This window comes from Rhinatrema bivittatum, chromosome 1 (assembly GCF_901001135.1).
Source record: "Rhinatrema bivittatum chromosome 1, aRhiBiv1.1, whole genome shotgun sequence".
Lineage (NCBI taxonomy): Eukaryota > Metazoa > Chordata > Amphibia > Gymnophiona > Rhinatrematidae > Rhinatrema > Rhinatrema bivittatum.
The window spans coordinates 100,621,295-100,648,914 of NC_042615.1; positions in this window are offsets into that span (position 1 = coordinate 100,621,295).

The window sequence follows — 27,620 nt, forward strand, 5'->3', positions numbered from 1 at the left end:
CTCTGGATTACCTCCATCCTGTCTCTGTCCCTTTAGAGATACAGTCTCCAGAACTGAACACAGTACTCCAGGTGAGGTCTCAACAAGGCCCTGTACCAGGGGATCATCACTTCCTTTCTCTTACCAGATATTCCTCTCTCTAAGCAGCCCAGCATCCTTCTGGCTTTAGCTATAACCTTGTCACATTGTTTGGCCGATTTCAGATCTTTAGACACTATCACCCCAAGGTCTCTCTCCTGCTCCATGCACATCAGCCCTTCACACCCCATCAAATACAGTTCTTTTGCATTTCCACACCCCATATGCATGACTCTGCACTTCTTGGCATTGAATCTCAGTTGCCATATCTTCGACCACTCTTCCAGCTTCCTTAAATCCCGCCTCATTCTCTCCACTCCTTCCGGCGTGTCGACTCTGTTGCAGTATCATGCGCAAAAAGACAAAACTTACTTTTTATCCTGTCCGCATGTCATTCACAAAGATATTGAACAGGACCGGTCCCAACACCGATCCTTGCGGCATTCTGCTTATCACCGCTCTCTCTTCAGAGAAAGTTCCATTTACCATCACATATTGTCTTCTGTCCATCAACCAGTTTGCAATCCAGGCCACCACCTTGGCACTCACTCCTAAGCTTCTCATTGTATTCACAAGCTTTCTGTGGAGGACTGTATCAAAACCTTTGCTGAAATCCAAGTAGATGACATTCAGCACGCTTCCTCGATCCAATTCCTCAGTCACCAAATCAAAAAAGTCAATCTGATTTGTCTGTCAGGACCTTCCCCTGGTAAATCCATACTGCCTCTGGTCCAGAAATTCTTCTGATTGTAGATAGTTCACTATTCTTTCTTTCAGCAGTGACTCCGTTACTTTTCCCACCACCGAGGTGAGGCTAACCGGCCTGTAGTTTCTAGCCACCTCTCTGCTCCCACTCTTGTGAAGCAGGATCACCACTGCTCTTCTCCAATCACTCAGCACCACTCCCATTTCTAGGGATCTATTGAATAGGTCATGCAGCTGAATTTTAGCTGTCTTGATTAGTTTCTTCATCTCCCTCAATTCCACCAGATATTCTTCCTTGTGATCCTCCCTTTGGGATCCTTTATATTTCTTAAACGCTGTTCTTTTGGCTTTTATTATATCAGCCACCTCCTTTAATAACCAGATAGGTTTCATTTTTCTCTTGCTTTTCTTTACTTTTCTAACATATGGAATAGTTGCCTTGGTAATTGCTTCTTTAAGTTTGGCCCACTGTTGTTCCACATCTCTTATGTTTTCCCAGCCTTCTAGTTCTTCCTCCAGGTACTTCCCCATTTCAACAAAGTCCATGTTTTTGAAGTGCAAAACTCGGGTCTTCATGTGACTTCTCCATATCCTATTTGTGATATGAAACCATACAGTTTGACGATCACTTATGCTGAGGTGGGCACCCACCCGGACATTAGAGACATTATCTCCATTAGTGAGCACTAAATCAAGTATAGCTCCCTCCCTTGTGATTTCCATTACCATTTGTTTGAACAGAGCCCCTTGCAGTGCATCCACTATCTCTCTACTACTGTTAGATTCTGCAGAAGGGATTCTCCAATCTACATCCGGCAGATTAAAATCTCCAACAATCACCACTTCTCCCTTCTTTCCCATCTTTTGGATGTCTTCAACCAGATCTCTGTCAAGCTCTTCCATTTGATTTGGAAGCCTGTAAACCACTCCAATAAAAACGGAAGCCCCATCATCTTTTTTTAGGTCGGCCCATAGTGCTTCTTCTTTGCCCCCATCTTCCTTGCAGCTCAGATGCTTGGATATTGTTTCTGACATAAAAAGCCACTCCTCCCCCTTTCCTGTCCTCTCTGTCCTTCCTTAATAAATTATAGCCCGGTATGGCCGTATCCCAATCATGAGATTGGGTGAACCACGTCTCTGTGACAGCAACAACGTCCAAGTCCACCTCCACCATTAGGGCTTTCAGATCTGTGATTTTATTGCCCAAACTATGAGCATTTGTGCTCATAGCTTTCCAGCTTTTCTCATTCAGGTTACTGCTTTTCTTGGACTCCTTTTGTGACTTATTTAGTTGAGTTTGTTATCCACTTCACCCTTTTCCATTGCGTTTGTTTTTGTATTTGGGGGGTGACATTCTAATTTCTTTCTGCCACCCCTGGCTTCTAGTTTAAATGTCTTATGACATAAGATTTGAATTTATCTCTTTGGATCTTGTGTTTAAGGCAAATATCTCCATCTGTGACAGTTCTAAGCTCCACAACTCTTATTTTATGGATTCAAGTAAAGAACGAATGTGAGCTGAGATGTGCAGCAGCTAAGTGGCTCCCCCTGATGAAGAAGTAATTCGAAACCGGGCCTTCTTGGGGCAAACTTCACCAATGGTTACACTGAAGCCTCAGCATTTAAATTTAAGCTAAATAACATTTGGGATTATGCTCCTTTTTTTGAATGTTTGTTTGGCGAATTGCAATTCTGCAAAACTGCAGTTTTGAACTTTTCACACATTTTCTTAAAGATGTTTTTCTGAATAGTCACAGTCGACTGCTTCAGCAAGATGGCCCATTTTGTGGTGCTGCCTTGCTTACCTTCAGCCTTGGAGCTTGCAAAACTCTTCATAACCCACATCTTTCACCTTCACGGCCTACCGAAGCACATAGTCTCGGATCGAGGATCACAGTTCACGGCAAGATTCTGGAAGGCCTTATGCAAACTTTTCGACATCTCTCTAGATTATATATCAGCCTATCATCCTCAATCAAATGGTCAAACAGAATGGATGAATAGGACCCTGAAACAGTTCATTTGGGCCAATGTGAGTTGCCATCAGAATAACTGGGCCAAACTGTTACCATGGGCTGAATTTGCCATTAATTCTCATCCAGCATCATCCACTGGATCAACACCTTTTGAAGTGGTATATGGACATTCACCATCACCACCACTTCCACAGAAGCTCTCAGTGACGTCCCCAGCAGCTCAATCTACTGTTGATGATATCCATCAATTATGGACTCAGACGAAAGAAATACTACTCAAAGTGAGTGATCGAGTCAAAAGGTTTTATGACGTTCACCATTCCAAAGTGCCTGTCTTTCAACCTAGTGACAAAGTCTGGCGATTCTGTGGGATAGGAGTTTTGCTTTCCAGGCTCGCTGGAAAACCACGTCATGGGAAGGGAAACTCCATTGCCATTTCTAACTGGTTTTTTCCTTAGGCCTACGCTTAGTATAAAGAAAATGTTTGCTCCGACCGCAGCATATGAACAGCCCCCAGCTAACAGGAAGTCAGCAGGAAACATCTAGTGCAAGCTTTTCTGCAGCCCCAGAATAGCTCATGACCTACTTGCTTTTCACACCTAGATAATTTAATACAAATGCCCATGACCAGCTAATGACCTCCCCCCTCCCTGCCTGAAGACTGACCGCTTGCACCTACTGCCCACTTGCACCCACGTAGTAAAAGGTCAGCATAAACACTTGTGGTGGAAAACATTGTAGCAGGAAAATATGTGACGTATGTATCATATCAAATACAATAAAAGAGCAGCCTTCCCAAAAGCCTGGGAGAGCACGCTTCACCCTGAAGACCGTCTGAGGTGTTTTCATTGCGACATGTGGTGAGCCCGACGTGATGTAAGTCTTGATCCAAGGAGTGACCCGAGACGTGACAACTCCCTGTTCATTCGGCTGGACAGAAAGCCTAGATGCGCATCGTACAACAGCAAAACTCGCTCCCACAAACGTAAGTATTTTTTTCTCAGCGAGTTTGCTCCCTACAACAGACCCGTCGTAAGTATTTATTCAGCGAGTTTGTTCCCAAACATTCGTGAGTATGGGAGATAGCATTTCAATTCAGCATAGAAGTCATGCGGAAGAACTGAAAATATTAGTGAAGAATCATTATTTAGTCACCAAGGGAGAAAGGGTACATATCAAATTGGGGGATATGGAAAAATTGATGAAAGAAATAGTTTGTCGTTGTCCCTGGTACCCCGAATCAGGAACTCTAAATGTAGAAGATTGGATCCAGATAGGTAATAGTCTGCATACATATCCACGAGCTCCTTTAAAGCAGTTATTGCTCTGGAAAAAATGTACAGAGACTTTAGAACACATCAGGACTAAAAATCTCAAGGCACCACTTTTAGTTCATGCGTCCTTAGACACAGACAGTAAAGAAACAGACAGACTGTCCGTCAGCACAGCTAGTACACACACTCATCCCTTACCAGATTTGCAAAATCCCTCAGGAACAGCAACTTCGCTGTATCCTCAGCTTCCCATGCCAGAACCCATGACGCAGTCCATTCAGACTTCCCAGTTTGCTTCAGAAAAACAGCTCCTAGGCACAATTGAACCACAACCTGGCCAGTGTGGTCCAATTTGCAAAGAAAATCTTACAGGAGAAGAATTATTAGAAGGACTTCAAGTCTTTCTCATTAGAGAAAGGACTAATGTACTAGGGAGGACAGAATATGAATCCATAGAACATCTGGGAACACACACTCACAAGGCACAGTCCCCAACCACGGCTCCCGTGGTTTCCTCTGCGTTCATCTCAGAGAAAAAACCTCAGGAAACTAAAGACACTGAAATCAGAGAAGCTAGTCTCTCTCCGCCTTACCCTAAAGCTCTTTCACCTCTTGACCTGTCACCTAACCCTTGCCCCCAATCCATGCCTATTTTCCTTGAGAATAGTGAGGAAGGCACGGAGAGTAATGAGGAAATGGAAATAGTCATTGTACCTTCGCCTGTCGCTGGTCCTCCAGCAGCACAAGTTGCCAAATTAGAACGTTCATTTTTTTATGTCACCATTTGGGTTGATTCATTTCATGGATGGACGCTTGCCTTAAGCCCACAAAAAAGAGTCTGTCCTCTGGAAGGATCTCTGACAACAATTGAATTGAACACCGCCCGGAGTGCCGTACGCAGTAAAAATGCTTCCAGGTCTTCCAAGAAATTAGCCAGGTACTTGGGCCAGGTACTCCTAATATCGCAGCAGCGATATAAGCAAGAACGGTTCCAACGTGAGAGAAATGAGTTAATAAGACAGTACAATGCTCTATTGGAAACCAGAATAAACAAAACATACGTATTTAAAGCACATTTCCCTACAGGAAATGATAGGGGCCCCTCGCACATCAAAAAAGATTCAATGTATGTTACAACTGTGTTGAAATTTGGCCAAGACACTGTAAATTTCATGTGAAATATTTTCCTTTTCACAAAGTTAAAATTGGACCAAATTTAAAATGACCTCGTGATTCTGAACCTTATATTTCATAGCTATTGATTACATTAATGGTGCACAGAATTAGTTTTGTTTAGGATAAAGTAGATTAGGATAGAATCTGGCTATTGATTCATTGAATGGAGTTTTTTCCTCTGTTTCTTTTTCTCTTGAGAAACACTGTTCCTCCCACACACTGTCTTTCTGTTGTTAACTCGTGTGGGGGAGGGAGAACTTTTGAAAATAAAAAAACTGAACTTAGTACTGCAGTTTATCTCTCTAATTTTGTATTTGTATATATCTGATACATTTCTTTAACTGTGCGCTGAAGCTCAGATCTTCTGCTGATCCAAATCTATTTTCCCTCAAGCTTCAAAACTAAAACTTTTTAATGCTTTCAAACTGTGTTAATACTGAATTGAGGTTACTGACAATCTGAAAGGACATTTTAACCACAGAGTTAAACTGTCTCTTAGGGAAGCAAAAGTTGCTTTACCGTAAAAGCACTGTTCTAGGAAACTGCTTCTGTCAGTTCAGTGCTGAGCAAAGAAAAAAAAAAAAAAGACAAAGAGGAAGTACGTTTTGTGGTGACAGGCACAGCACTGCTTATAGAAGTATTCTTGTCAGTGACTTGTGCGGCGAACGGAAATAAGAAAAAAAACAGTTACTTTTGTTTAAATGGAGCATATTCAAGCTCTACTCATTTGATAATTAACTGATGTTTAAGTTCTAATTATTCTAATTACTTAGTATTGCACATTATACTTCAGCTCAGAATCTTATTGCTTAAATTTATTCTAGGTTAACATCTATAAAGTGATGATAGTGCATCCACTAGGAGGCACTGTGTTATTCTACCAAATGTTACTACCAGATATACCATATTGTTTTTTTGTTATCTTAATAACTCTTTGAATACTAGTTTTATTTCAAGAAACTTCAGTTTTATTTTCTTTTTCTAAATTTTATTCAGAATTCTGAACTTTTATTTTTTGCTCATGGAGGTTGCTACATCTAAACCAATCCCTCCCAAGTCTTTTCTTGCAAATCCAAATTGATTTTATTAAATGGTATAATAGAATTAATTCTCCAAGGTTCAACATGTAACAATTTCACTTTAATCATTACCTTAATAATTTTTTGCTGAGTGCTAGATTTTAATATTTTCCAGATTGACAGTCTTCCTGTCATGAGACATGTGAAGATGAACGCTTTACTTTGCAGCTTCTTTTAACAATTTTTTCAAACGTTTCTTACACATCCTTTTGATTTTTTGATCTTTGATCTAATTTTATTTCTGATACATCTTGATATGACACGTTGATGCTTCATTGTTTTTACTCATAAAGTGAAAAAACATTATATAAGATTAGTACTAGTAGAATTATAGCCATAATGAAATGTCATTAATTAATCTGAATTTCAGTTTTTTCCCTATATTAGGTACCCGACGCTACAAGAAACACATATCACAATTTAAGCCTTGATGAATGAAAAATTGATACACCTTGCTGTAAGATTGACTATGACATCATTAAATTTTATTAATCTTGCTGCAGCAGTCAGCGCAAAAAGCAGAACTAGCTGCAGTCTTTCTACCCTTGCAATTTTTATCAATGCTAATTTAAACATTATTTCTGATAGCCAGTATGTTTGTAATGTTGCTTCTTCTCTTCCTGGAGCATACACACAAACAAACAGAAAGCGGGAAATGCCATGCCATTGGACTTTGCCATTGGTCTTCCCCCCAAAACACTTTAAATCATCTAAATATATCAACTTCAAATCAGACCACAGTCGCGGATAATCATTATGGGACTAAAGTTAGTCACCCACAACCGTCAGTTTTGTATTGCCTAATACTGTCTGGCATGGTCCCGTTCCTGGGCATGCTACTGTGCTTTCTTTCACAGGTCCAATTTGGGTGCCAATCCATTGTATGAAGCCGTGGAAAGATGGAAAGGTGTCCGGATCCACAAAACCTGATCCCAAACTTCTCCCTGAGCCTCCACAATCCACAGACGGTCAGAGACCGGAATCCCCGCAAAAAGCAACCCCTGATGACCTGGAGATAGATCAAAGCCCTATCCCACCAATCTGCACAACTCTTGGAACAGCAAGGCTTTGAGACAACTCCAGAGAACTTCTTATTAGCTGCCTTTTCTTGCCTGAATGCCAACTCATTAACAATTGTGTTCTGTATACTCATATTTAGCTTCATCTCTCCTGCCATTGCGATGTCTGAACAAGAACTATTGACAATCCAATATGTACATTACCGATGCACAGACTTTATCACAACTATTGAACAAACAGATTGCTGGGTTTGCATACACATGCCAACCCATTCCAGAGAAGGACTATTGATGCATGCAGTTCTTTTTAACCTATCAGGATGGACTACTTACCCATGGACTTACCAATGGGTCCTTTATAAATTCACCAGTCAATTACACAGTAATGTATTTGAATAGTAGGGTACAAATTAATGCTGTTTTTGTTGGAATATAATAATTACAGTATCACAGGGCTCAGGGTAAGGGAAATACTCATATTGCAATCAAACCTTCATTCTGCACCACATCATATCTAGAAAATACTCCTTCCCTAATGCAACCATCACTGACCACATGCACAATTTCACAAACATCTCCTGGCTCCAAGTCTCAGAAAGACTATTCTCATTGCTGTATATATATATATATCAGATTATAAAGTAAATCTTACACATACCATAGAGCAGATAGAGACCATGATTGCAGAAGAGCCACCCTCAGATAGTACACCAGCATCCCCCTGGGACTGGCTATAGTCCTGGCTTCCTAATATCGGTGGTATCACACGACTCCTTCCTGTTGCATTCCTGATAAAAGGCTTCCTTGTTTGGCTTGGTGCTTTCAGTGCATATCCTATCTCATATCCATTCTAAAACCTCAATTTCGGCCTGGATAAAGAGATGTTCTGTATGTTGCTTAAAATTAGATAAAAAGAAAAAAAGGAAAGACGAGATGTGGGATAGGAGTTTTGCTTTCCAGGCTCGCTGGAAAACCACGTCATGGGAAGGGAAACTCCATTGCCATTTCTAACTGGTTTTTTCCTTAGGCCTACGCTTAGTATAAAGAAAATGTTTGCTCCGACCGCAGCATATGAACAGCCCCCAGCTAACAGGAAGTCAGCAGGAAACATCTAGTGCAAGCTTTTCTGCAGCCCCAGAATAGCTCATGACCTACTTGCTTTTCACACCTAGATAATTTAATACAAATGCCCATGACCAGCTAATGACCTCCCCCCTCCCTGCCTGAAGACTGACCGCTTGCACCTACTGCCCACTTGCACCCACGTAGTAAAAGGTCAGCATAAACACTTGTGGTGGAAAACATTGTAGCAGGAAAATATGTGACGTATGTATCATATCAAATACTATGAGATCATTTACAATAAAAGAGCAGCCTTCCCAAAAGCCTGGGAGAGCACGCTTCACCCTGAAGACCGTCTGAGGTGTTTTCATTGCGACACGATTCACTAAGCACTTTAGACTGAAGTTACCCTCCACTCAATTTGCTACTCACTACATTGGACCATTTCCAATCCGCTGACTTCTTGGCAACATCACTTACAGTCTGAAGCTACCACCTGGATTAAACATCCACAACGCTTTCCATGTTTCACTTTTGAAACCACTTATTCTTAGTGAGTTCTCTTCCAAAACTCAGGAACCATCTCCCATCAATGCAGAAGATGACCTGGAATACAAGGTCGAAGCCATCCTTGATGTCTGAAGATGAGGCAAGACTTGGGAATACCTTCTTTCATGGGAAGGTTTTGGCCCCAAAGAAAATTCTTGGGAGCCTCTGGCTAATATCCTTGACAAAGAGATACTCCATCAGTTTCATCTCTCGTATCCTTGGAAACCAAAACCTGGTACCCGCAGAGGAGACTGCCCTTTGAAGGGGTGTACTGTTGCAACCGTCACTTCCCGACGGCTTCACTCCGCCTACCTTTACTATTTTGTGGCTCCTCCTGCTCTTCACGGACACTTGGCTGCCATGGTGTCTGCCTGCTGTCATCTCCAGTGTCCCCAGACCGGCTTGGGCGCTGCCTCCCGCCATGTTCTACAGGTACCTTAGGGCACACGCGCCACGTGGCCCTCATTCTTATTTCCTCATTGGCGTGTTCCTCAGGGGCATCCATCCCCCTGTGATGATGTCACGGGGGAAGCCTACAGTTTATTGCTAGCCGTTGAGTTAGCAAGGGGATTCTTACAGATGGGATTCAGCTCTCCGTACCCAGCTACTCTGCCTTTCCAACTTCCATTGGACTTTCTGCTAATGGGGTACCCGCTCCTCGGGGGCCTCTTTTGCTTCTTTCAGGTCGTTATCAGGTAACTGGTACTCGCTCCTCGAGGGGCCATGTTCCCTGACCCGCTGCCTGCATCTATCTCCTCTTCTACTTGGAAGAATTCACTACAGACACCATCAGTGAGTACTACTCCTCAGAGCTGTCTCCCTGGAACCAGGTACTTGCTCCTCGAGGGCCTGCCTCCGTTCCAGCGCCAGTGCCATCTCCTACGTGGAACCGCTGTGTGAGTACTTTGCCAACGAGTCTCTCTGCTTCCAGGGATCTGGTACTCGCTCCTCAAAGGTCAGCTCTCCCTATCTCGGGGCTTCTCCATATTTGGGACTCTGTGAATGTTCTATTGTACTCATTTTCTCAGTTCTCTCCACTACAGCACTGCTATCTGAAGAACCACTGTTCCAGTGCCCTGGGGAATACTAGCCCTGGCGGGCTACATTTTCTACTCACTACTGCCACCTCTGGAGGCTTCTCATACTGTCTAAATAAATATATAATCTGTGTTTGTGTGTCCAGAGCTGAGCCTGACCTGTGGCCCTCACTGGACTTCCCCCCTGTGGGCATGGTCAGCTGCCACAGTGTCCAAAGGTCAACCCAAACCTCACTAATTATAACACTAGGAAGGGATGTGACTTTCAAGTGTGGAGTCCCAAGGCCCAATCAGCTTTCCACACCTTAAAGGAAGCCTTCTATACTGGCCTGTGTCTACGTCTCCCAGATCCTGACCCCCCCCCCCCAAGTCTTGGGGGGGGGGGGTTCAGGAGCCCCCCCCTCCAAGTGGGCCAAAAGTCCCTGGGGGTCCAGCGGGAGTCCCGGAGCGATCTCCTGCCCTCAGGCCATCGGCTGCCAGTAATCAAAATGGCACCGATAGCCTTTGCCCATACTATATCACAGGGGCTACTGGTGCCATTGGTTAGCCCCCGTCACGTGGTAGGAGCACAAGATGGCGCCGATGGCCATGTGACAGAGGCTGACCAATGGCACCGGTAGCCCCTGTGACATAGTATGGGCAAAGGCTATCGGCACCATTTTGATCGAGGCAGGCCCGAATGTCAGGCAGCACAGAGAGAGAAATCCCTCATGAGACCCCACTGGACCACCAGGGACGTTAGTAAGTCTTGGGGAGGGATCGGGATGGTGGGGGGGGATGTATTTAATGTATTAAGATGAATTTTAATGCCTGGGGTGGGTTTTTTTTAGCTTTGTTTTCCTACGTCGTTTTTTGGGCTGGTTTCGTTTTTCCCCGTTTAGTTTTTGGTCATTTTTCCAAAAACTAACTGAGGAAAAACAAACTTTACCCCGAAGCATCCAACTCAAAAAACGACCCGGTAGTAAAAAACAAAGCTCATCTCTACTGACCATAAGAATCTGGAACACCTAAAGGAGGCCCAGTTACTTAACCCAAGACAAGCCCGCTGGGCCCTGTTCTTTGAGTGCTTCAACTTCGAGCTCTGCTATCTCCCAGCGGTGAAATATCTCCATGCGGATGCGCTCTCTCGCTCTGTCGAGCCAGAAGACACACCCGAGACTCCAAGGTACTTATTGATCCAGCTTGCATATCTATTGCAGTCACCACCAGAGTACCAGCTGGATAAACGGTGGTCCCCCGCCATCTCCATGAGCGCGTGCTCTGTTGGGCTCATGACTCCAAGTGGACGGCCACCCCAGCCGAGCTCGAACTCTCGAGATGCTCCGAAGGCACTATTGGTGGCCTGGTATGGTGAAGAAGCTACAGAAAAGGGTGACCAAAATTATTAATGAAATGGAACAGCTTCCCTAAGAGGATAGGCTAAATAAGTTGGGGCTGTTCAGCTTGGAGAAGAGACAGCTGAGGGAGGATATGATAGAGGACTATAAAATCATGAAAGGCATTGAACAGGTAAATGTGAATTGGTTATTTACTTGTTTATATATTAGAAGGTTTTCTGACCCAACCTTTAATAGTAAAAATTGACAAATTTAGAAGAAATAAACAGCTAAATAAACAGGCAACATTATCTCTGAAAATATAAGAATATGTGATAAAATATTTGGCCTTATTCCTGCCCTCATCAGTTATATATTATATTTCCTATTATGGTACAAAGATTTATTTATTTATTTATTTATTTATTTAGCGCTTTTATATACCGATATTCATGTAACAAGTTACATATCACTTTGGTTTACATTAGAACGATAAACAAGCAATGAAAGAATGCGTTACATTAAACAAAAGGAAGAACAAACTTGGATCAACGGAACTGGGTTTAACAGAGCTGATAAATAAATGATCTTTTACGGAGTCCGGAAACTAACATAGGTAAAGAGATCCGGTGCTTAAAAAGATGACGCTGGGTCTAGGTACAGGGTGGATATCTAGTTAGAAATTGTCTGAGAAAGCGAAGGCTCGCTTGAACGATGGTTTATTAGAGAACAGCATAAAACTGAAAGGGTCATCTGAATTCTGAGAAGGCTTGGTCGATCAGCAAGGTTTGAGTCTTTTTTTAAAGGTAATCGGTCATCGTTCAAGCCGGAGATCTGGAGGGAGAGAGTTCCATTGTGCTGGACCTGAAGTGGATATAGCTCGCCTCCTTAATGAGGTTTTGAGGGTGGGGGGCGGGGGGGGAGCATACAGGGTGTCTCTATATGCTGATCTCACCAGTCTGGAGGGTATGCGTGGCCGAAGTGGGTTCTTGAGCTCCAGTGGCGTGATCTTGTGAATGGCTTTATGTGTGATCGTAAGTACTTTGTACAAGATTCTAAATTTGATTGGGAGCCAGTGCAGGTTCCGCAAGATGGGTGTAATGTGGTCTCTTTTGTTGGTCTTCGTCAGAATCCTTGCTGAGGCGTTTTGCAGCATCTGTATGGGTTTGATGGTATTAGCTGGGAGGCCGAACAAAAGTGAATTGCAATAATCAATTTTTGAAAAAATGATTGATTGGAGAACTGTACGGTAGTCTTGGAAGTGGAGGAGAGGTCTCAACCGTTTTAAGACCTGAAGTTTAAAAAAGCAATCCTTTGTGGTGTTATTGATAAAACTTTTTAGGTTCAGTTGATTATCCAGAATGACTCCAAGGTTTTTAACTTGGGGGGAGAAGGCTGGTTGATTAGAGGGGTGTGTGATGGGCACTGCATAATTTCCGTCTTGAGTGATGAGAAGGAGTTCCGTCTTATTGGTGTTCAGGATCAAGTTGAGGCTTGTTAGAAGGTTGTTTATTGATTGAAGGCAGGAGTTCCAGAATTCAAGGGTTTTATGTAATGAGTCAGTAACCAGGATGAGTATTTGCACATCATCTGCATATAAGTAGTGAGTTAGATTTAGTTTGGAGAGGAGCTGGCAAAGCGGGAGAAGGTAGATGTTGAAGAGGGTTGGGGATAAGGAGGAACCTTGTGGAACTCCCAAGGTAGAGCAGACGGGGTGAGACTCTTTGTTGTTGATTTTGACCTTGTAGAACCTGTTTTGGAGGAAAGACTGGAACCAGCTGAGTGTGGTGCCTTTGATGCCGATGTCTGATAGTCGATCTATGAGTATTGAGTGGTTTACAGTGTCAAATGCTGCTGATAGGTCGAGGAGAATGAGCAAACAGGGTTGTTTTTTGTCGAGGTTCAGGAGAATGGTGTCTGTTAATGAGATTAGGAGGGTTTCTGTGTTTCAAGATTTACGAAAGCCAAACTGAGAAGGGGCGAGGATTTTGTTATCATCCAAATATTCCGAGAGTTTATTTATTTATTTATTTATTTATTTGAAAACTTTTATATACCGGTATTAGTATGCATATATCATACCGGTTCACATTGTAACTAAAGGCAGAAATTACAATCAACAGGGAGGGGAAAACAAGGAGGATTATACAAGAGCAGGGGGCATAGAAATTAAAGCATTAAAACTGTAACGAGCTATTTAGAGGACTATATACAAGTTTAGGCAGGTTATTTACAAGAGTAAAAGCAGGGGGCATAGAGATTAGAGCGTTGAAGCTGTAACGTGCTATTTACAGGAAAGAATACAAATTTAAGTGGGTTACTTACAGGAAAGTATAGGAGAGGGTTCAGGAGGGCAGGGGTTGGTAGGGGAGGGGGAGGAGCAATAAGTTCGGGTCAAGGGGGGGAGGAGGTGAAGGTTAGTCAGGGTAGGCTTGTCGGAAGAGCCATGTTATAAGTTTTTTTCTGAACTTAGAGTAACATGGCTCCAGCCTGAGTGTGGTGGGGAGGGCATTCCATTGCTTAGGGCCTGCAATGGAAAGGGCGCGATCCCTGGTAGAAGTAAGGTGGGCTTTTTTTAAGGGGGGAATGGAGAGGGTGCCTTTATTGACAGTACGGGTGGGTCGTTCGGTGCGTATGTGACAAAAGGGTTCATCTAGCCAGTTAGAGAGTTGCTTATTTACTATTTTTTCTAAGATTTTGGAGATGAAAGGAAGGTTTGCTATAGGGCGGAAGTTGGCCGGATCATTTGGAGACAGATTGGTTTTTTTCAGTAGAGGTTTTAGAATAGCAAGTTTCCAGGGATCAGGGACTAGGCCTTGTGATAAGGAACAATTGATGATCTCTGCAATTGGGTTGGTGATGGCTTTAGGGATGGAGATGAGTAGGTTAGAAGGGATCGCGTCCATGGGGTGAGAAGCCAGTTTGAGCTTCTTTAGTACATTGTCGATCTCTAAGGAGGAGGTCAGCTCGAAGGTTTCCATGTTTGTGGTCAGATGTACCGAAGCAGAGTGGGGGGGGGGGGGAAGGATGGTCCTTATTGGCAATAAGCAGTGTAATGAGGTTTGAGATTTTATTCTTGAAGTATGTGGCTAGTTCTGAGGCTTTGCTTGCAGCTTGACCATCCGGAATAGTCATAGGAGATGGTTTGGTGAGGGACGAGACAAGTGAGAATAAAGCTTTCGAGTCAAATTTGAAGTGGTGGATTTTCTGTGAAAAGAAATCTCTCTTTGTGCGGAGGATGGAGATCCTGTAGTGGTGCATGAGGGATTTGTAAGCCGTCAGGTTTGTTGATGAAGGGTTTTTCCGCCATGAATGTTCTCTGCTTCTGAGTTCTCGCTTTAGGGTTTTTAGCTCTGGTGTATACCAAGGTTTTTTGTTGTCTTTGCTTGATTGGAGGACTTTAGTGGTTAATGGGCAGGTTAGGTCTGCCACTTTTTTAGTGATTTTGGACCAGGAGGATGAGGCCGAGTCTGCGACCGAGAGGTCCAGCTGGTCTAATGCTGAGGAGAGGTGCGAGCTGAGGATATCTGGGTTACACAGTTTCCTGAATTGGACCATGGTTTTTTGTACAGATTGGGGGATGGGTAGGTGATTCTTCAAAGTTGTGGAAATTAGCCTGTGATCCGACCATGGGACTGGTGAGCATGCTGTAGGTGAGAAAGGGGTGAGGCTATCATTTATGAAGATTAAATCCAACGTGTGTCCAGCTTTGTGTGTAGGTTCGTTAATGATTTGTTTAAAACCCATATAATTAAGCGTGTTGAGAAACGTCTCACAACTGGAGGAACGAGGAGAAGCATCCACATGGAGGTTGAAATCTCCCAGTATTATTGCAGTGGTGTCTGTATTGATGTGTTTGGCTATGCGTTCAATTAAAGGAGATGGATCTGATTCCAGGCAACCAGGGGGAGCATAAGTAAGGCAGATTTGAAGGTGGATGGATTTGAAAACCGCAAATTCTAGAGAGGTAGATGCGTTTGCAAACTGAAGAGACAATCCTAGTTTTTTATTTGCAGCTAATAGCAGACCGCCACCTCTTTTTTTAGGTCTGGGGATGGAGAAAATATCATAGGAATGTAGAGGAAGTTGGTTGAATAACACTGTGTCTTCTGGCTTTGGCCAAGTTTCGGTGATAGCTCATAAGTCAGGTTTGGTTTCCATAAGATAATCATAGAGGAGGTGCATTTTTTTCAAAAGGGATTGCACGTTAAGAAGTGTTAAAGAGAATAAAGTGAGGCCCAGCAGTTGGTTCAGTGGTGAGATCATGATTGGAATGAGTCTTTTTTGTTGGATGGTGGGTATGGTATGCTTTTTTGAGAAATTTCTCCTAGGATTGTGGACAATCGGGATAGCAAAAGTAGTCATACTTGGCTCTTGAAGGGGAGATGGAAAGAGGGGGAGGAGAGAGGAACGGACGGAGAAGGATGCGCAGAAGGAAAAGGGCGGAGGAGGCCGCTAAAGGCTGAGGTGAATCAGGAACTCTTGGGTTGATGGAGTTAGGGCTAGTTTCTTGTCACTGTCCTAAGGTGCTGTACTAAAACCCTGATTTGTACCCAGTATCATGTCAACTTTCTAAACAAACTCTCAACATACTCTCAAAGTAACCTACATTTTAACATATGTTTTTTTCATTACTCAGCTTGTAACAAATTTTATTTTATGAACAAGAAACATCTTACAGCACCTGTGCATTTTGAAAATCAAATCATTTTTCTATACTACCATATTTATATAAATAATTTTAATTAAGTAATATATCATGGGAGTATTAGGAAGACATAAAGAGAGGCAGAGAAAACATAATTTACAATTTTATGTTTAGTCCCTAAAATACAGATTTTCTACATCTGTTTATACTTAAAAAAATTTTAGTGTTATGTGCTATTACCTGTAGATAGAAACAATGCAAGATTCAGTCAAAGGCCAGGATTCATCAAACTATCACATTTAATAGGAAGAGGGGTGTGTTTTATGGTAATAGCTTATTTATCACAAAGTGTGCTATCTTAGTACTTTGCATAGGTATTACTGCAGAGTACGATAACTTTTTCACACTTTGTGGTAAGTGCCACAATTGTTGTAATTCCTACCTACAACCACTGGGGGGGGGGGGGGGGGAGGGGGAGGGGGAGAGGGAGAGAGAGAGAGAGAGAGAGAGAGAGAAAGAACCTAGCTATGAAGGCTTCATAGTAGTTAGGTATTTATACCTCTATAGGAGGCCAAACCTAGTTACTCGAGGTGAGGTTTAGGTATTAGTGTAGGGGTTAGGGGCCACTTTGACATACAGAGTGAGATGTATGAACAGAACAGTACACTCTTGTGAAGATTTGTTGACTTTCAGAGTAAGGAAACTCACCCAAAGATGAGATTTGTACAATGTTCTCTCAACCTAGCTTGATGTTACCTAGGTAAAGAGTCCATCAAGCTAGGTTGAGAAAACATTGTACAAATCTCATCTTTGGGTGAATTTCCTCACTCCGAAGGACATCAAATTGTCACAAGAGTGTTCTGTTCTGTTCGTATGTCTCACTCTGAATGTTAAAGGGTATGTGATTGTTAAGGGGAGGTGTCTTGGGTCTCAGCCCCAGTGTTGGCCCTGGCCCTAGGCCCTGACCTAGGCCAAGACCCCCGGAGACATGTTCAGGCATTGGCCTCAGCCTATGACCTAGGTGAGGTCCCAGCCTCGGGCCTAGGCCCAGGCCTGATATATTCTTTTAAAACAAATGCAACAAATTAGGTACATTTCATTCAGGGGACCCTCAATTTGTTTCTGGGCCCCTGACTGAAAAATGTAACCTTATTTGTTTTAAACGAATGCACATGCCTAATTCTTTCTCTCTATAAAGAAATCAGAGATCATATTGATCCTCTAACCAATTGTGGACATGCCATTCTAGGCTTGGTCAAGCTTCTCAGTACCATGCATATCTTGCATTTCCTTGCCACTAACACATTCCAGAACACAGTGGCTGTAGTGACTGGTATGGACCAGGCATCCTTTTCAAGGCATTTTAGCCTTGTAAAATAAGGGCTATGATAAAACAGATCAAGGAGAAACTCGATTCCTACAGTAATGTACAGAGTGGTAGGAGATGAAGCATGCTTTTTTCGAGATAGATGGCATGCCAAATGTAATAAGTGTAATCAATTGAACCCGTGTTGCTCTCACCTTCCACATGGGAGAGAATAGTATGACATATCAGGAAGCATTTCCTCTCTCTGTTGAATAAGTTGTGTGTGATGCACACATGAAAATCCTCAGTGTTGTCTTCAAGTTTTCTGGATGTTGCTATGACTCCTTCATCCTTGTGCAGTCAACACTGGCTTAAAAGTTTGCATAAGTAAAATATAGTAGGGACATGCATTTGTTTGAAACAACATAGACAATATCAATGACACTGTCTATGTCATAAGAACATAAGAACATGCCATACTGAGTCAGACCAAGGGTCCATCAAGCCCAGCATCCTGTTTCCAACAGTGGCCAATCCAGGCCATAAGAACCTGGCAAGTACCCAAAACCTAAGTCTATTCCATGTTACCGTTGCTAATGGCAGTGGCTATTCTCTAAGTGAACTTAATAGCAGATAATGGACTTTTCCTCCAAGAACTTATCCAATCCTTCTTTAAACAAAGCTATACTAACTGCATTAACCACATCCTCTGGCAACAAATTCCAGAGTTTGTGCATTGAGTAAAAAATAACTTTCTCCGATTAGTTTTAAATGTGCCCCATGCTAACTTCATGGCGTGCCCCCTAGCCTTTCTATTATCCGAAAGAGTAAATAACCGATTCACATCTACCCGTTCTAGACCTCTCATGATTTTAAACATCTTTATCATATCCCCCCTCAGCCATCTTTTCTCCAAGCTGAAAAGTCCTAACCTCTTTAGTCTTTCCTCATAGAGGAGCTGTTCCACTCCCCTTATCATTTTGGTAGCCCTTCTCTGCACCTTCTCCATTGCAATTATATCTTTTTTCAGATGCGGCGACCAGAATTGTACACAGTATTCAAGGTGCGGTCTCACCATGGAGCGATACAGAAGCATTATGACATTTTCCATTTTATTCACTATTCCCTTTCTAATAATTCCCAACATTCTGTTTGCTTTTTTGACTGCCGCAGCACACTGAACCGACGATTTCAATGTGTTATCCACTATGACGCCTAGATCTCTTTCTTGGGTTGTAGCACATAATATGGAACCCAACATTGTGTAATTATAGCATGGGTTATTTTTCCCTATATGCATCACCTTGCACTTATCCACATTAAATTTCATCTGCCATTTGGATGTCCAATTTTCCAGTCTCACAAGGTCTTCTTGCAATTCATTACAATCTGCTTGTGATTTAACTACTTTGAGCAATTTTGTGTCATCTGCAAATTTGATTATCTCACTCGTCGTATTTCTTTCCAGATCATTTATAAATATATTGAAAAGTAAGGAGGTACTCCACTGCCTACTCCCTTCCACTGAGAAAATTGTCCATTTAATCCTACTCTCTGTTTCCTGTCTTTTAGCCAGTTTGTAATCCACAAAAAGGACATCGCCACCTACCCCATGACTTTTTACTTTTCCTAGAAGCCTCTCATGAGGAACTTTGTCAAACACCTTCTGAAAATCCAAGTACACTACATCTACCAGTTCACCTTTATCCACATGTTTATTAACTCCTTCAAAAAAGTGAAGCAGATTTGTGAGGCAAGACTTGCCTTGGGTAAAGCCATGCTGACTTTGTTCCATTAAACCATGTCTTTCTATATGTTCTGTGATTTTGATGTTTAGAACACTTTCCACTATTTTTCCTGGCACTGAAGTCAGGCTAACCGGTCTGTAGTTTCCCGGATCGCCCCTGGAACCCTTTTTAAATATTGGGGTTACATTAGCTATCCTCCAGTCTTCAGGTACAATGGATGATTTTAATGATAGGTTACATATTTTTACTAATAGGTCTGAAATTTCATTTTTTAGTTCCTTCAGAACCCTGGGGTGTATACCATCTGGTCCAGGTGATTTACTACTCTTTAGTTTATCAATCTGGCCTACCACATCTTCTAGGTTTACCGTGAATTGGTTCAGTCCATTTGAATCATTACCCATGAAAACCTTCTCCATTACGGGTACCTCCCCAACATCCTCTTCAGTAAACATCGAAGCAAATAAATCATTTAATCTTTCCGCAATGGCCTTATCTTCTCTAAGTGCCCCTTTAACCCCTCGATCATCTAATGGTCCATCTGATTCCCTCACAGGCTTTCTGCTTCGGATATATTTTAAAACGTTTTTACTGTGAACTTCGGCCAACTTCTTTTCAAATTCTCTCTTAGCCTGTCTTATCAATGTCTTACATTTAACTTGCCAACGTTTATGCTTTATCCTATTTTCTTCTGTTGGATCCTTCTTCCAATTTTTGAATGAAGATCTTTTGGCTAAAATAGCTTCTTTCACCTCCCCTTTTAACCATGCCGGTAATCGTTTTGCCTTCTTTCCACCTTTCTTAATGTGTGGAATACATCTAGACTGTGCTTCTAGGATGATATTTTTTAACAATGACCACGCCTCTTAGACATTTTTTACTTTTGTAGCTGCTCCTTTCAGTTTTTTTCTAACAATTTTTCTCATTTTATCAAAGTTTTCCTTTTGAAAGTTTAACACGAGAGCCATGGATTTGCTTACTGTCCCCCTTCCAGTCATTAATTCAAATTTGATCATATTATGATCACTATTGCCAAGCGGCCCCACCACTGTTACCTCTGTCACCAAATCCTGTGCTCCACTGAGAAGTAGATCTAAAATTGTTCCCTCTTTTGTTGGTTCCTGAACCAATTGCTCCATAAAAATGTCATTTATTCCATCCAGGAAATTTATATCTGTAGCATGTACCGATGATACATTTACCCAGTCAATATTGGGGTAATTGAAGTCTCACACAAATACGTTGTAAGCAGAGTTTTTATCTTCTATGTGCCATATTTCATTTAGTTTAGTTTATGTATGTATGGGACCAACATAACACCCACAGTATGCAAGATTAGCCTGTGTTTTAACCGCTACGGGTCATACTTAATCATCTGTCCAAGTTTAAAAAGTCCTGTTTTATTAATGAGTATATTTTTTTCTTTTTCTATAAATTTTTTTAAAATTAATGTGGAATGGTACTTCCCTTGTTTACTGATGGTGCTACCGCACTTCGGAGATCCAATTGCTTGAAATGATCCAGTCCGAATTATGTTTTGCAGAACTGCTTCAGGGATTGTAATAGATGTGATTCTCCTGAACTATCCACTGAGAAGTTTGGTTTATCGTATCCACAATACTGTTGTTTCTTATAAGTTTTACTCAAACATTTCCACCTTTTCCTCTTGTCGGCATCTGAATCCGAAGTCTCCCATTCTTAGCGCACTACCAATTTGGTTAGCTTCCCTAATTTCTCTTAGCATTTCACTATCAGTCTCACCATCTTGACCAGGTGGACAGTGGTACACTCCTATCACTATAGGCTTCCCCGTCACACAAGGGATTTCTACCCATAAAGATTCAATTGTGCATTTAGTCTCATGCAGGATGTTTATCCTGTTGGACTCTATGCCATCCCAGACATAAAGCACGACATTGCATTCCGGGTGCTCCTCTCTGTCTTTGCGATATAATTTGTACCCCAGTATAGCACTGTCCCATTAGTTGTCCTCCTTCCACCATGTCTCTGAGATGCCAATTAAGTCTATGTCATCATTCACTGCTATACATTCTAATTCTCCCGTCTTACTTCTTGGACTTCTGGCATTAGCATACAAACATTTCAAAGTTTGTTTTTTGTTTGTATTTTCATTCTGCTTTTTAATTGATAGGGATAAGTTAGAAGTTTTTTTTAGCTCAGGTGAGTTTTTAGTTAGTGTATCTGGGTTTAAAAATGGTTTGGATACATTCCTAGAGGAAAAATCTATAAATTGCTATTAATCAGTAAGGAATAGTAGCTTGAGATCTATTTAATGTTTGGGTAAATGCCAAGTGCTTGTGACTTGGTTTGGCCACCACTGGAAGCAGGATGCTGGGCTTGATGTACCCTTGGTCTGACCCAGTATGGCATATCTTATGTCCTTATGTTAATCTTGGGTCTCATTTCTCAACCAACTGGCAACTTAGAGAGTCATTGGTGATCTACTGAGGGGTCAGATCCCTTCCAGAGTGACATCAATGGTCCAGCATGGGGGTAGGGTTAGACATGACAGGTTAGTTCCAGAGACAATCATTGTTGGTCCAGAATGTGGTCAGCTCCAGAGAGAGTCAGGAACAGAAGCCCTATCATACAGTTAAGGGTCTTGTTCATATAAGTCAAGGTCTCAAAGGACACAAAAAATGTCATCGAATATTGCTCTAACCCAATCTGACAACACATTGACTGCAGCAGCACAGTCCCTCGTAGACTGTCTTGACTCTCTATGAAGCTGGTGCATTTATTTCCTCATGCATTCCATCTCTACATGCATAGCCATCCATCCTCCCATCACACTGGCTTTGAATAGTTCTTGCCTCACAATCAGTTTGCTACATTCTGGTCTTCCACTATGTCTATGATGGTAAGTGGTGCTTCTATTGGTGGAATAGTGCTGAAATCTGAATCCCTACTGCCCATAGTGATGTCTAGAGAGCTGCCACCCACACTGGTTCCTGGTGTAGCTAGTACATCCTGGATGACTGTCATGGATGTGTCTGGCTACAGGAAGAGCTTGATCATCTGACTGTTTTCCAGTGTTTCAGATGCCAGCATCTCAATTGCCAGCTGCTGACTGTCAGTTGGTTGTTCTGCTCTTCCCATGGGATGTGGATCCTGGGGCTTTATCCATTCAAATGCTGGTTGGTTATTTTCTACCACACCTATAAGGCAGGGCCATCTAGGGCAGGCCTTTTCTGTCTCCATCAGCTGATGAGCACTTGGAAAATTTTTTAAAAAAAATATCTGTACCAAGTATCAATAAACTATTATACCTTACAGGCCCCCTAAGACCTCTTCCCACTGAAGTTACACTCCCCGCCATAGTCACCTGCTCCTGATGCAAAAGACACATCATCCATATCAGTGTTAGTATGGACACCAACAACAAAATCCAGCTGAGAGTCCTCTCAGACAGTTCCTCCACAGGCGTCAACTGTACATAGCATGGTGGGCATTCTCCCATTCAGTATTTGGAACTCTCAATCAGTGCCAGCTTTGTCTTGACAGTCATCCTGGCGTCACACCAGCAATGCTTCAGCTGATCCACTGTTCTGCTGATTACTGACAGGCTACTGACATCCTTAGTGATGCCCACCCAGATCTTCTTCTTGATCTTTGAGGATGTCTTTTTACTGAACAGGGCACTGTGTGTCTCACAGACCCACCTTTCTGGAAGGTCCTTCTCTTCTTTGGTAAAGCTCACATCACATTGATGCTGCTTCTCCTCCGGCTGTTGGCTTATGCTTCCCTTCCTGCCATCACTCCCAAATGACTGGTGTGCATCTGTACCTTTCTTATCGCTGTTCCCACTCGTTGCTCCCTTTCCCACTTCCCCCTCTTCCTCTACTCTGACATCTTCACCTGCTTTCTTTTTTTTTTCCCCTTCTAACTTTACCCTCTTCCTGCTTACCTACCAGCTCATGTTCTCCCCAACCAGCACTACTTCTTGTCTGCCCCTCCTCTCCTCCTCATGCCTGACAATCTTCACCTATCTCATGCCCCCTCTCTGGCTACATTTCACGACCCATACACCACACTCCTACTATCCTCTCTGTCATCCCTCATTTGCCTGGCATGCTCACCTGCTTCCTTATTTGCACTCCCTCTGTCACGCTCCATTCCCTCCATAGCCATGCACACTCTCTTCTCTCTTTCAGGAATCTAAACATAAAAGTGGACAATACCAAAGACAGACAATCAGATGCACTTTAAAGATTCATTCAAGAATGCAAACAAATGACAAAAGAATGGGAAATAGCAAGGCAAAAACAAGTAGCACAAAGACACCAATCAGCAATCACAATTGAACAATTATCACCATCTCCTACACCTACAAAACCTCCAACACTATGCCTAACACCAACCAGCTCTGACAAAATAAACCTGGAAGAAAGTGCTTTTTACTTCCCTGAGTGTCCAAGAAAACTGATGGACATCTGTGCTCCACCAATCATACCATAAGTCTGCCTAGGTCACTTTCTTCATCTAAGAGGGAATACTGCAGCATTTTTAATTCTTAGCACCAATTTTACCACTGTTTTACAGTGGTTTTCTGCATTTTGGTTTTAACTCCAGTTTTAGTGCACTTTATGCATTAATGCTGGATTTGTTTTATGCTGGTTTTATTTGCATACAGTTTACTGCATCTTGTGGGGCCACATATTTGTAACATGTACGGTAAATAAATTGGAGCTAAAATTTTCCTCCTGTTTTTGAACAGGTTTTATTACATTAGCCCCTTATAGAACTACATCTTGATTGTTTGCTCTTCTATAGAATACTGAAAACTTTTAGGGACTACCAAAATATGTTCTACATCCTTGCCAATGATTCAGAACTCTGTTGCAAGGATCTTAACTGGTACTTCAAGGTTTGATCATATTTCTTTGATTCTAATGTCACTGCACTGCCTACCGATTGAATAAAGAATTAAATACAAGATCTTGGTTTTGATTCATAATGCTTTATGCCATGATGTTCCCGTTTGTCTCATATCAATACTTTTTTAAAAAGTCATCGGCCTGTTAGAAACTTAAGATCTGAAGGCCAATGTTTATTAAATATTCTTAACCATAAAACGATCTGGTTTGCTGATTCTCGAAATAAATTACTGTCTGTTGCAGGAACAGAGTTGTGGAACAAATTACCACTACCATTACATAAGCAGGAATGTTGTAAGACTTTTAAAAAACAACTCAAAATATATTTGTTTGATTTGGCATTTTTTAACTAGACTTTTAGCAGTCAGAGCAGAAATTTGTTTTATTTTATCATTTTATTATTTTTATTCTTTTTTAATGTGTTTTTTTATATTTGTCTTTTTATGATTTATTAGTTTTATGATGTATGTCTTTGTTTGAAGTGGAAATTATGCATATTGCAAAATGTAATTATTATGTATGTTTTATTGTGAGCCACTCAGAATTTTAGATATTGCAGCATATATTTTTCAAATAAATAAATAAATACATGTTGATAGTGTCAGTTAGGGGGTCATTTATCAAAGTGCTATATGGCATTTTTGCATGTGTTAATGTGTTTTCGCATGCAAAAAATGCCTTTAATGCATGCAAAAACACCTTTAATGCATGCAAAAACGCCATAATGCATAGTGCAATCCAAATTAGAAAAAGGGGAGGAGTTTGGGGTGGGATTTGTGGCTAGGTGGGCTAGCTTCATAATTTGTGAAGCCATATTGCATGGCTTTAACTACACCTTTTTCATTTGTGTAAAGCCTAGTGATAGGGCTTTATTGTACTATGTGATGTTTTTGCAAATGCTGTTTTTAGTAGTTTTAAGCTGCTGGCAATCCAGCCTACCTATCAGGGCCCTTCTACAACCACTGGGTGGGGGGGGGGGGGGGAGAAGGAGAGAGAGAGAGAGACAGAGACAGAGACTAGCCATAATGCCCTCATACTAGGTAGGTATTTATACCTCTATATGAGGCCTACCTAGTCACTCAAGGTGAGATTTAGGTCTTAGTGTAGGGTTAGGGGCCACTTTGACATTCAAAGTGAGACAACGAACAGAACAGTGCTCTCTTGTGAAGATTTGATGTCAGGCGGGGGTCTCCAAAATCCTCTGGGGTGGTTTTGTTCTAATTTGGGGGGGGGGGAGCAATTTTTTGGGCCTCAGGTCATTTAAGTCCTGGCTGAAGTGAGCTGCCATCACAGGGCAAGTCCCAATACCATGGCATGATATTTTGTCATGCATTGGTGCTATGATAAAAACTTGTGCCAAAATACTGCCACAATAGTTTGTCAGGGTGAGGTTAAATATTGTGGGGATGCCTCCTATGTTATTTTTACCCCCTCATGATAAACTATAGCTGCTTAGTAAATCAAAGCTGAAAAATATAGGCTTTACTTTTCCTTTATTTACAAGCAAACTCACCTGCTCTTTTAATTGAAAACAATGAAATGCTTAATAATTTTACTGATTTCTACTTGGAAATTCTCTGGTTAATGCTTCTGGCCAATTGTTTAGCAAGCATGCAAATTTTGTGAAATATTCATTCATAGACTTGGGGGCAACCTTAATGTCAGGGAAAATATACATAATATTAAGAAGAAAACCAGATTGCCATCCTTTGAGAAAACATTTTTTTCACTATCTTGTTTCTAAGAAATTTTAATTTGTTCTTAAGGAATTTTTGATACTTTGATTCAAAATCATATACTGGTTTTGTGATGATTTTGTGAATTGTATATCTCTTTGAGCCAAAGCTTTTTCAGATTGACATACATTTCACTAATACCTAATAAAATGTGTTTTTTTTTTCTATGCAGTATTCAGTAACTTATGCCTGCCAAATTCCAAATTCCATATGACCTCAGACTGGCAAAGATGTTCATTTTGAAGATCTGGTCCCAATATATGTATTTATCCTCCAACCAGCTGTACAGCATCATCTGGTATGTATCAAACAGAAACAGTCCTTTTGCTAAACACATTTGTTCTGAATAAATGTAGCAACTGATTGCCTCTTTTTTAGAGGCTCTGTCAATTTAATTTCTAATTCACAAAAGAATGGTAAACTAGGAGACTGAATGTGTTAGTTGTAACTACCTCGTCAGTTAAATGATAAGTTTGAATGGAAATATTTTCTACTTTACTGTTTTAGTAGTATCATTTGCCTGTGGCTGCAGTACAGATAGGAGGGCTCTGAAATCACTCCTGACTGTGAAGATCCTTCCCTTCTGGAGCAGCTAGACATGTTTCTAGACAGATGGGTAGGCTTTTGGCAAGGATATTTCTCAGGGAAACCTCTGGAAAGTTCTGATATGTACCAGGAGAGATGATTCTTGAGGGGGTTTCTGCTAAGTTCCTAGGGATGCTTCTGGGGGGAGGATGATTCCCTGGTAGGATGGTACATGGGAGGAGGGAAATTGGAGAAGGCCATTTTTTATTCAGTGGGTTTAGGAGGGAAAGGGAATGCCTTGAGTTACAAAGCCCAAAGTGAAAGGAATGGTTAGCATAGGGGATTTCAGGCAATAGTTTGCACAGTAAAATTTTAACACCTAGTCAGAGCTATGTGCTGCATTTTTGCTTTTCCTAAGCCCATGGTAAATAACACATATTTACCTTGGGCTCGGTAAAACCTCGTATGCATCTGATACTTCTCCATGTAGGTAAGTGCTAATTTTAGTGCTTGCATGCTAATATAATGGGGGACTGTTTTAACACATACATTAAAACCTTATTGATGCAAAACAAAGCCTTAATATGGGTACTAAACTTTACTTCATGGGTCCTATAGCCTTGTAGTTTGCACATTCAAAACTCAATTATGTGAATTTTAAAAGCCTGGCATGTGCCAAAACTGGGAGATACACAAGTATGTCTGGCTGGCATGCATCAAGTGGATTTTAAAAGCCTGTACCTCCTGGTACAAGCACGAGTAAGAGCCCAAAAAGGGGCAGGGCGTGGGCAGGGTATGGATTGGGCAAGGGAGGGACATGGGCATTCTGGGACTTTAACATGAAATGTCCATGTATTTATGCACACAAGCACTTGCTTGCATGTAACTCCGTGTAACTTTACTACTGCTATAGATGGCATGTAAGTAATAAAACAAAAAATCTAGGCTAGTCAGTGGGGTTTTAAGGGTTAGGGCTAACAGTGGGAAAGGGAGGGTGTTGGATTTGTGGCATAATGTGGACTCTTGGTCGAAGTGGCGACTCTGCCCATGGGGAGGGGCCCCGTGGGGAACCACAACAATAGGCTAGAATCAATACCAAGTGGACACAGAGGAAAGCAACTTTATTATACTGCTGTGATGAAGATGAGTTGTCCAAGGAAAGGACGATGCTGTAGTCCAGCGATATCACAGTAAGGCTCCATATAGTCTCAGTAATAATGTAGTTGATGATCTCACCCAATGTAGCAAAGGTCCGGTAGGGTTCCGCAGTGCGGGATAGGCCATGAACCTGAAGGGTGGAGCAAGGAGAGCTTGGAGCAAAGTAGTACTCACAGGGTAGCAGTGAAGAGAAGAACCCGTGGTCCAAGGTACAGGATACCCAGAGCAGGATAGGCCCTCGAGGAGCGAGTACCTAGGATCATTGAGGGTACCTGGAATAAAGAAGACAAGACCCCCGAGGAGCGGGTATCCTGATGGTTAGGCAGAATA